Source organism: Vulpes vulpes, chromosome 4, assembly GCF_048418805.1.
Source record: "Vulpes vulpes isolate BD-2025 chromosome 4, VulVul3, whole genome shotgun sequence".
Taxonomy (NCBI): Eukaryota; Metazoa; Chordata; class Mammalia; order Carnivora; family Canidae; genus Vulpes; species Vulpes vulpes.
The window spans coordinates 29,510,752-29,523,097 of record NC_132783.1 but is presented as its reverse complement, the minus strand read 5'-3'; the positions used below and the strand labels follow the sequence as shown (position 1 = coordinate 29,523,097).

Genomic DNA, 12,346 nt, shown 5'->3' with positions numbered 1-12,346 from the left:
AATATAAATAATAGTGAAAAGGAATATAGGAGAAGGCAGAAGAAATGTGTGGGAAATATCAGAAAGGGAGACGGAACATAAAGACTCCTAACTCTGGGAAACGAACTAGGGGTGGTGGAAGGGAAGGAGGGCGGGGGGTGGGGGTGAGTGGGTGACGGGCACTGAGGGGGACACTTGACGGGATGAGCACTGGGTATTATTCTGTATGTTGGTAAATTGAACACCAATAAAAAATTAATTTATTAAAAAAATTAGCCAGGAGTACAATGCATAAGTCAGTATAAGGAGCCTGCATTAATATGTAAATTCTATCCAGAACAATAGACTATTTTTCTGTTTCTATTTTTTCATGCTCAGGAAAACAAGCAAAAAACAAAACAAAGCAAAAACAAAAAACCCACAATCTCCAAACCTAATGGCTTAAAACAGTTAATCTTTACTTTGCATGATCCTTGAGATGGACAGATTTAGCTGAGAATTCTTGCCTCACATTCTTCATTTGATTGTGTCCCATGGTGTTGAGGCTTTAGTCATTAATGACTCAACCAGTGTAGATTTCCAGGGAGTCCCACTGCCACGAATATGACCGACAGTTGATACTGGATATTGACTAGGAGTTCAGCTGGAGTTTAGACACACACACACACCCCTACACATGGTCTCTTCATGTGGCTTGGGTGTCTACAGCATGGTAGCTAAGTTTTGAGAGGTAATATTCTAAAAGGAACATAATGAGAAAGAGCATTCTGAGGGGCTTGAGTAGAAACTATAGCATTTATTTGGATCTATTATCAGAAGTTCCAGAATATCACTTCTGTTTGGTAAAAGGTAAAGAAAATCACTAAGGATAGCCAAATTGAATGGGAATTAATTCACTTCTTGATAGAAGGAATAGTAAGGAGTACGCAGACATCTTGACCACTCACAGTCCAGTGATTTTTCAGAAAAGATTTTCAGTACTGCTCTGCCAAACTAATTTTCTAACACTTCAACAGAAGAACACAAAAGAAAGACTTTACAATTTTTGGGATTATTTTTATAATTCATTCACTTGAAGGAAGTGTAAGTACAATATTTTCATTATATTCATTATGTGAGGTTCTTTTTTGGAGAAAGAGTAACAGATTTGTTTTGTTTTATTCCAGAATTCAGGCAGGAGCTAAAATATAAATTTCAAATAATCAGATTTCATTTAGCTTAGAAAAAATGATAATAATTAGAGCTTCCCAAACCACTTCATGAATTGTCTTTTATTAATAAGTATCCAAATAAAATTTGAGTTGCCATCTGTTAATGCGATAATAGAAATTTGGATTAGATGACTTTTACAAACTTATTCATAAAACTACAATAAGATAATGAACTGAAGAAATATACATGCCACATTTTTTCACTTAAGATTCATTTTTATATAGTGTTAGGTATTTTAAAAATATTGAGAATATTTCTCCAAGTTTCTTTGATACATTTTGGGACACAGAAATTATAATATTCTGCCTGAGTAATTTGATATTTGATTTAGTGAACAGATTGATATAAAAAATCAGATATTTAACAGAGAAGTACTAATGTTTATAATTAGAGCAATTGCTTAGAGCTAGATGATTTTGCTTTGGGACTTTTATAAACCAACTTTATTATTACAGAAGACTTTAGATATGAATTTGATAGATAATGTGACAGAAACTGTGCCCTTAAAAAATTATAACAGATAAATTAATCACTTGTGTGGACTTACTTTTATGTTTTTTTTTTTTTAATTTATAGTCATTAAGATAGCTCTAATATGTCAATCAAAAATGGTTCACAGGGATGACATCAGAAAGAATAGCAAAGACCTCTAAAAATTCTAAGTTCCGTAAAAGGAATGAGAAAGCTAGCCAAAAATTCTTAAAAAGTCAAAATAAGTTTTTTTTTAGAACTCTGTAAATTAACTGAAGGCATGCAGCAATCTGGTACACATTTATTCAACAAAAACAAAAAATTAAAAGGTATGCTAAGAATATATATTTAACACAAAGAAAACAGTAATATAAAAGCAGAGGACCCAAGAAAATAACACAAATAGAAAACAAATTGCAAAATGAAAGATAACTCCTAGCATATCAATAATTATGCTCAATGAAAATGGATTAGAAATTTCATTCAAAAGGGAGAGATTGATATACATGTCTAAAAAATTGTGATTCAACTATGTGCTGAGAATTACACTTTAGATTCAAAGACACAAATTGGTTGAAGTAAATGTAAAACAAAATGAAAATGGATTGATTCTATTGTAATGGAACAGAAAGATATACATGCAAGCAGTAATCAAAAGAGCTGGATTGGATATACTAATATCAAACAAAGCAAACTTTAGTAAAAAATATAATTGGAAACAAAAAGGACATTTTATAAAATTATGAAAGTGTTAATATATCAGGAAGATAGAAAATTATAAATATATATGCACCTACCAATAAGTACTAAAACAAGAATTAATCGGAAAAATAGGCAACACAATAATAAGAATTGAAGAATTCAGTGCTCCATTTTCCTTAACGACTAGGACAACTAGTCAAAAGATCAATAAGGAAAACATAGAGGATTTGAACAATACTATGAAATTGTAGTATTTATGGGCATACAACTATAGAACACTCCACTCATGACAACAAAATGTACATTCTTCTCAAGTGCATGTGGTATTTCTAGGTATTCCATATGTTAGACTATAAAACAAATCTCATTATTTCAAAACTGTTTAAATCATACAAAGTATGTTCTCCAACATAATGCAATGAAATCTATAAACAGTAACAGAAATTTGGGAAATTAAAACTAGAGGGAAAATTTTTTAAAAAGGGATAAGTAAAATCTCCTAAATAAGCAATGAATCCAACAAGTCCAAGAGAATTTCAATAATAATTAGAGGCAAATTAAAATGAAATACAGCATACCATAATTTGTGAAGTACAGCTTCTTTAAACACTCATTATTACTTATAAAAGTCTCTATTTTAAAAGGGAAAAATATCAACTAACCTAAGTTTATACTCTGAGAAACTAGGAGAATAAAAACAAACTAAAAGCAAGCAGAAAGAAGGAAATAGTAAAGAGTAGAAAAACAATAGAGAAACCCGATGAAACCAAAAAGCTCATCACAACTGACATTCAACTGACCATCCAAGAGAAAAAAAAAATTTTTAAAGATTTTTATTTATTTATTCATGAGACAGAGGCACACAGAGGCAGAGACACAGGCAAAGGGAGAAGCAGTCTTCCTGCTAGAAGCCTAATGTGGGACTCTATCCTGGATCTTATCCTGGATCATGCCCTGAGCTGAAGGCAGATGCTTAACCGCTGAGCCACCCAGGTGTCCCGAGAAAAATTAGAGAAGAATCAGATTACTAAAATCAAGGTTGAAAGAACATCATTACAGATCTTACAGAAATATGATTACAGGGAATACCATGAATACTTTAATATGGGATTACATAACTTTAATGAAATGAAAAAATGTCAATTCAGACTACCAAATCTTACTAAAAACAGAGAATATGAATAGACCTATAACAACAAAAGAGATTGATTAGTAATAAAAAAGGAAATCTCCAAAACTGAATAGCCTACAATCTGATGCCTTCACTGTAAATTTTATAAATGTTTAATGAAGAATTAACAATGCACTTTTTACAAACCTTCTAAAAAGTAAAAGAGGAAACACTTTTCAACTAAATCTATGAAACCAAACTGGTAACAAAACCAAACCAAGATATCCCAAGGGAAAAAATGTGGAAAGTACATCCATCAATAATGTGATGAATTTTTCTTTTTTTAAATTTATTTAAACATTTTTTTAAAAAGATTTTATTTATTTGACAGAGAGAGTGTAAGAGAGCATAAGCAGGGGGAGCAGCAGAAGGACAGGGAGAAGCAGGCTCCCCAGTGGGCAGAGAGCCCAGTGTGGGGCTGGATCCCAGACAGGATCATACCTGACCCAAAGGCAAATGCTTAACCAACTGAGCCGTCCAGGTGCCTATGATGAATATATCATAAATGTTTTGTTTATCTAAGAATCTTAACATACTCTGGCCTATCAGCACTTATTTATTATTTCACCTACCTTATTGACTTTTAATACTATATATACATATATATATGTATTTAATACTATTTATACACTATGCTATATATATTTAATATCAGATACATGCACACACACATAAATATATATATATATACACACACACATATATATGGTATTTTATGATCTTTTCCATGGTTTTCTTGAACTTTGGAATATGGAAAAATGGTAATAATTTAAAACTGGCTTTAAAGAAATGCAGTTGCTTAAAGTCAGATATCACTAAATTTCTCATAGTGATTCCTTCTATTTTCTATGTCTATTCATCATACAACCCATTTCTAAGTATCTATACATAATGGCAACATTTATAGTAGCCTTCATTATCTGAGTTTGGTTATTTTAGCCCTAAAGACCTGAAGAATCAAAGTAAAATATTAGGGCATTTAATTAAAAAATCATTATCATTACCATTGAAGTCAGATATATCAGAATTACTTCCTTGGCTTTATTCTTTGATATCTGTGTGATTTGGGTTAATTGTTTAATTTTTCAACTGCAGTTTCTACAGCTATAACATAGGTATATCTATTTCATATGATTATTTTGAGCAATAAAATAAATGATATTGAAAGGTACTTGCATGACTGTCAATGAGATTTAATAAGCAATAGTATATCAATATAAAAATATTTTCATAGTAAATGCTCTATATTACAGAAATACTTTGAGAACCACTTAGTTACAGCACTTGCTGGAAATCCATATTCTTACCCCTACTTCTGATTCATATGGAAAAGGAGGAGTAGAATAAAAATTTACATTTTGAACAAGTACTTTTGAGACTATTTTTATGTTTTTGATAACATAATTCCTACTTCTTTGAGGACTAAAAATTATCTTTCTAGAGGTCCATAGACAAGATGTTATTTCAAAATGCTTTATTCAGCTTTTATATGGAAAAGGACAACACTGTTTGTTTTATAGTATCCAATATATTCATTTACATGATTTCATCATGAATTCCTTCTGAATGGTGGTTCAGAAATCCTGGACCGCCTAGCTTTAACTGAGCATACAATGTTACCAACATGATTCTTTGGACATCTGAATTTTTGTTTTAACTCACCAATATCTACAAACCACATACTTAGGTATGATGCCACCTCAGGTATACTTATAAGATCACATTTATTTCCTATAATAGGATATCTATGAAACATTCTACTAAAACCTACTCTTCACAAATTAAACAAGAATATTAGGAAATCTTCAAATCAAGAATAATCAGATTAAAACTTATTTTGTTGTCAGGAAATTGACACAGAACCTTGCATTGATGTTTTAAGGTCGTAAGACAAGTATCATCTGTTTAAAATCATAGGAAACTCAGCAATATACCATAAGCAATTCCAAGGGGATTACTATCAAAATTCAATTTTACAATGATTCCATTAACATATTAATGAAAGGATTTCAATTTATTCCACCTAACTAGGTCAGAAACACTAGTTGGATATTACATTCAGGAGTCATAATAATATTTTATAATGGTTTTATTTTTCAAAGTACTGTGTGCCAAATTAAACCTTGGAAGAAAGTTGATGAACCATTTGATTCTATAATTATTGACTTGGCCGTGGGCAAGCTTCTTACTGTAGATAGTTTTGACGGAAAGTGGATTGCCCAGCTGTTGCTGGCACATAAAGGAATTGTATAACTGAGCAATAGTTTTAACCCTCACCCCCAAGTTCTTTATTCTCAACAGACGTGGTAGTTTGATGATTTTTCTTTTTTTTGCTTTTTCTAAAGAAGCAGAAAATTCTTAAATATTGAATATACTACTTCAAAATGAGAAGTACAGTTATATAAAACATTCTAATTCATTTTAAAAGTATCGAATTATCAAAAATCATTGACTCATATGCCCATGAGCTGATAAGTAATCATGATATAATTAATTGAAATAAGTGTTACTTGAATGTTTTAATAAATTAAGCTATCAGTGTGATATATTCTCATAATAATATGTTTGTATTCTCAAGTAAAATTAAACTTTGATGAAATAGAATTAAATCTGAAATACTAATGAATACAGCAGCTTAACAGTTGTGTAACATTATTGAATTTAAATTTTCCTTTGCGTTATATTATGGGCTTAATGTTCATGAAACTATTAATTTAGGATATATTTTATATTTTATTTAGTTAACTTTCTGTGTACCTACCCCAAAACCTACTGGTTTTAAGTACTGTATTTGGCTACAGATTTTGTGGGGTGGTTATTTGGGTTGGTACAGCTGGGTAGTTCTACACATCTCAGCTGAAATCACCCATATTTATGCTGTCAGCTGCAGTCAGCTGTGGAAGAAAGCACCTGTTGTTCTAGGGCAGCCTCAGTTCAGGATTCATCTTTGTTCCATGACATCTCTCAGTGGCCCACAAGTTAGGTTGTTCATATGGTGCCATGTTTTCCAAATTCAACAAGTGAACTTGCCCTAAAACACAAGCAATTTTAAGCATATGCTTGTGTTACATTTGCTTATTATCCTATTGGTAAATCGAGCAACATAGCCAATCTTAAAGTCATGATGAAAACTTATTCCTGAAGGACATGGACCAAGAGAGAGAAAACCTTTGTAGCCATTTTTACAAACTACTAAACAGTCTTACCATTGGCCATCAATTATTCACAGTCGTTACACAGAAAAAGTTTCCTTATTGCCATTCTAGAAACCTCCATAAATTGAATAAAACCGTTGTATCAGCCTTGAAGTCCAGGATTTCGTGTACTTTAATTATATATTAAGGAGGTTTCTTGAATACAGAAACTGATGAACTAAAAAGATGTCTTCTGCATCTGACTCACCCAACATATAATGTTGAGACAGGGCGTTATCTGCTATGGACATTTCTATTCCTCTAACAGTTGCTGCTCCTTGGCATTCTGAAATCCAGTTGGCACATATTATAAAGGCTACCTTCTCTAGTAACAAATGATCTGTCTTTATTAGGCATAGATTTTGCTCCCTGGAAATGACTCCTCTGTCATTTTTTTTCCCTCCAATTTTCTCTAGGAATCCTCCCCCATTAAACATTCTTCAAATCTCTTGGCTCTGCTCTCAGGTTTATAAACTCTTTTCTCCAAGACTTCCTTTATATTTCCTAACAAATAGTCCATATTTGCTACTAAATAGCTGTGCCAGTGTGCTTTCTGCTTGTAGACAGTTGGGAGCCCAGTGGTCTCTTCCTTTTTCAACTCATACCCTTTTAATTCAAGCCCTTGGCCCTTTTGCTACTTCAACTTATATTTAAGTCAGTAAATCAGTGTTGCATGGTTTAAAATTTTGTTCATCTGCCCTTTAATTTTAATTATTAATCTTTTTTATGTTAACTCTTCTCTGTAATAAACTACCACAAAACAAAGTAGGGTTTTGTTTTGTTTGTTTGTTTTTGTTTTTAAACAACTATTAATCAAAGTACAAACCATAGGTCAGCAGTTTGGGTTGGGCTAAGTTGGGTGATTCTTCTGTTCATCTCAGCTGGGCTCACTCATATGTTTTCAATCAGATAACCAGTTTGGCTAGGGCTGGTTGTTCCAGTAGAGCTTCAGCTGATATAGCTCATATACTCTCCAGATACTATCTTCTCTTCCAGTAAACTAAACCAAGCTTGTTCACATGTGAATGGAGTTTTCAGTCTCAAGTTGAGTTTTCTGGAATCATATCTGGAGTTGAACTGTGAAGTGCAAGTTATTTATTTGTGACCAATACCTATAAAAAGAAGCCAAACAACAACAACAAAACAACAACAACAACAACAACACCATAGTTGGAAAGAGAGAAGTCAAACTGTGAAACTGGTCCACTGAATCCCTCTTCCAGTTCATCATGGAGTTCTAGAGTGAATAGTGAATACTAGAAAGGCTTCACCTCCAGGAACATGAATCATTGAGGCTGACTCTGAAGGAACTGATAACTATAGGTTATTTGCTAACTGTACTTTCTAAAGTTGGACAGTAAATTCTTTCTCCAAGGAGGATCTGGGAGATACTTCTTTAACTCTACTACATTTCCTAAAGGAACCATCAAACAAACCCCAGCATTTCACATTTGCTAATGTCTCATTGGTCAAAGAAAACCATATAACCAAATAATTCACTATAAAGAATATGGCCACAATGAAAGGATGGATTTGAGGCAATTTTTGCATTCTTCCATATTATGATTTTAGTATAGTGATGATCTTGTATTAGCAGTATAAATTAAAAATAACAGGCATATATTTCTGCCTCTTGATGTTGTAGTAGCAGCATAAATTAAAAAATAACAAGCACATATTTCTGCCTCTTCATTTTGAAAATTAACTTATTCTCCCCTAAATACCAATGTAAAAGAAGTCTACAAGTAAGAAATTCAGTTGAAAAAATTTGAAAGAATAAACCATAAAGAACAACAACAACAACAAAAAAAATCCAGGTTATTTTTAACACTATTTTAGGAAAGCAGGAGAATAATATGATACTTTCTCACAGAGTTTAGAGAGCTCAGAAGAATATACCTCACTAACATATGTTTTAGATGTTCAAATATTTTGGATTAGAAATTATAATGTTGCCTTTTTTTTTCTTACAATGTTAAGATCATTTAGATTTGAATATGACCTAAATGTATTTTCCTGCTAGGGACTGACATTTTCAATTTGGCTTCTATTTATTTTTTTCTTTCCAAACAAGAGAGCTTCTAAATTCTTAACAGAAGGCTCTGAAGACAGAAACAGCTTATCTTCCCTTCTGTTTATGAAACTTTTTGAGAAATATATTCATGAGTTGGCAGAGACAAAGCCCACACAGCCTGGCATAGCTGATTATCATGTCTTAGCAAATGAAGAGAGCCCTAAGGCATTAAGGACTCTCAACCATTAATAGTGGTTTTCCCGCAAGGTAGTTACATAAAATGATAGTTTGGCAAAGGTAGCACATCTTGCTTATCCCTCCACTGATTGACTCTGAAATTTAATTAAAAGTATAAAGTATTTTCATTTGCCCACTGTTACACTTAAAGTTCCAGGATTTCATTTTATGTATAAAAAACAGTTTGGATTGATGATAACATGTTCTTTATTACATTGCAACATAAAATTGTATACTCTGGTTCTTAGCTGTGAAAATATTGTGAAATGGGTGGTTTTGTTTCATAAAAGTATCAGCCATTCAGATGACTATAATTTTTCTTATAAAAAGTCTTATAATTAATATGAAGTAAATTTTAGCATTCATCAATATTATAGGGCAGGTGTTCCAAATTGTCTACAGCCTCATTGTATAGTGACTACAAATATTTCTCAGTGATTGTGTATATGATTCTCACAGAAAATGAAACTATTGCTTGAGAAGCACTATAATGACTCTGATATAGAAGCTGGGATTTGAGTATTAGCCAGTACAGGAAAACTGGTTCAGGGTTTGGGTGACATACCCTTTTTAAATTATTTGACTCAGGAACATTTTTGGACAGACCTATAATTTTTTTTTATTAGAGACAGAGGGCTAGTGGGGGAGAGGAGGCAAAGGGAGAGGGAGAGAGCAGGCTCCATGCTCAGGGTGGAGGCTGACATGGTACTTGGTCTCATGACCCTGAGATCATGACCTGAGCTGAAATCAAGAGTTGGACACTTAACCAAATGAACCATCCAGGCACCTCTTGGACAGACCTAATATTCCTATGGCATATGAATATATCTCAATGCATTTATCCATCATATGTTTATAAGTTCAAAGATTTTTTTGGAATGGCTTTGGACATAGAAACCAAAAACAACTGACGAAATCATTCCCACAGTTGGATGGATAGGTTGGATAACAGAATTGGATTTTTTTTTAAGAAATCCAAAGTTGCTTTTATTTTTTAAATTGTTTTTGCTAATGTAAGAACAGAATCAAGACAGCAGCTCAGCTCTATAACCCGCCCACCCCAAGATTGTTCTACTGGTGGAGCCAAGAACAGGTAGGAGATCTTCCTCCATCAGTGACCTTTTATTTTTTAAGATTTTATTTATTTATTCATCAGAGGGGGGGGGGGAGAAAGAGAGAGAGAGAGAGAGACAGAGAGAGGCAGGCAGAGACACAGGCAGAGGGAGAAGCAGGCTTCATGCAGGGAGCCCGACGTGGGACTTGTCTTTGGGATCAGGCCCTGAGCTGAAGGTGGCGCTAAACCACTGAGCCACCTGGGCTGCCCAGTGACCTCTTCTTAAAGCACAAGGACATCTTCCATAGGGCATCAACATGCACCTGTCATGTTGAATGTCAAGAATTTAACTAAAGCTTTCTTGATCCTTCTACATTCTCAGCCAGTAGTATTGCCATCTGAGGTTATGGACTCCAGGTCTGACTCATGATAGGTAGAAGAAAGAGCTTCCTTTCACATTTCGAGAAGAGTGGGTCCAGAAGTATGGAGTTGAAGAATATGACTTATGGACTTCAGCCATCTCCCCCTTTAGCCTGTCCCTCCAAGGTGAACAAACATCAATGTTCTCACAACTCCCCTTTACAGGTTTGGCTTTCTTCAAGGTGTACAACTCAAGCCTCACCCATGGGAAGCATACTAGGGTTTATACAAACACAGGACGAAAAAAAAAAAAAACACACAGGATGATGCATTAGTTTCTCCTTGGACCCCGGCATAGACTAGGCCAGTATTTTTAGGAGCAGCCACTCTAGCACTGTCTAGGCCATACTCCTAAGTCATGAATGAGTTGTTCAGGACCCTCTACCTGTCCTAAATGATTCCTAAAAGCTTCACAAAGTTTCAGTCTTACTGTCTTTGGTTTCTATTGGTGTATAATCCTACCTGTAAAGTTACTAAACCCCTGACCCATGGATGTCTCTTTCAGATTTAATATCTTCCTCAAACTTACTGATAGAATTTCTGAGAGCAGTTACCTACCAGCTAATGAGAGAACAAAGCCTAATTTTGTGCAAACCACTGCTGAGATCAGTTCTGCAGGAGGTTAAGGAGGGAGGGCCTGGTGTTCAGGATGTTCTTTCTATGTCTATCACACATACCCCCTCCCTGCCCACAGTACCCCTTTCTGCCATGTCTCAGTCTCCTACACAAGAGGTTCTCTCTCCTGGCTTCCAGTTAGACAGGCAGGTAAAGCTCCTGGACTAAAGACAGACAGCCTGATTTGCATATATGTTACACCACAGGTCAGGACCCTGAACCACTGCCATGGCATGCTGTGGACCTTCCTGCCTACAGATACTGAACAGAGTTAGAGTCACACCTGGGTTGTTCTATTTATTGTCACCTTGGCTGAAAACATTGTAGAGTACGGAAGGGCAGGCAACCTGATCTAGAGGACAGGTATGACACCAAATCTAAAACTACTTTGGTGTACAAGTATTGTGAGGACGTAAGGAGGGGCTCAGAGCTCCATCTTCAGTGATCACTTCTCCAGGGCTCAGGCTGGTACCAAGAGCCCCACACAGTAGAGTCAATGCCAATAACCTTCTCACTTCTAAGCAAGAAGACAAGAAGGTGCATGGAATGGAAACAAACACTAAAACGTGACCTTGGTCATCCTGATGCTTGAACTTCCTGGGACAGCCAAGATGTTAACTTAGCTGTTTCCATTTCACTTCCAAGCACTGGAGATGGCATTTTCAGGGGTTGGGGTTTCTTCCCTGTAACTTGGCAAATTCTTCTCATCTCCATGTCAAATCAACAGTTCCTTGGGTACTAGGTGCAAAGCCTCATACCCCAAGTTTTCTCCACAGAACTTACTGGCACAGCCTTTGAGCCACTTCATTTGTCCCATTCCTCTTCTTCAGCCTTTTTAGACCTGTAAGTTTTCTGGATACAGGAAATCCCTGAAGCATGGTGAAAAAAGGGGGCCAGGCCATCTTTTACTTCCTGGCAATAGCTGTTCCCCATCTATAGTGACCAAAGGAATTAAAAGGTAACAGCCCAGTCCTCTTTACTTTATCATGGATTTGAACTTAGGAATGCCCAGGTCTCAGCAGGTTACTCAATATCTGATATGGTTCTTAAGAGGGAGAAGCTGCATGGGGCACATTCTCACATGCCTGCTCAGGGAAAGCAACAGTGATGTCCAAAACCAGCCCTCTGGTACTGCACAACTGTCGGTAGGCCAGGAGGATCCAGTTTTCAGCAAAGTGCTCTCAATTTTAACTCCATAAAAGCCCCAGAGCCATGTGGACGTCTCCAACCAACTTGGCATGGGGGCGGCACAGACTTCCAAAAGGAACTCCTTCATT

At 35.0% G+C, this 12,346-nt stretch overlaps 1 long non-coding RNA gene across 1 annotated transcript in view; it reads left to right on the top strand.

Moving 5' to 3' along the window:
- LOC140598568 (uncharacterized) overlaps positions 1-12,346 on the top strand; it is an 82,782-nt gene that overhangs the window by 59,824 nt on the left and 10,612 nt on the right. The window lies entirely within an intron of this gene.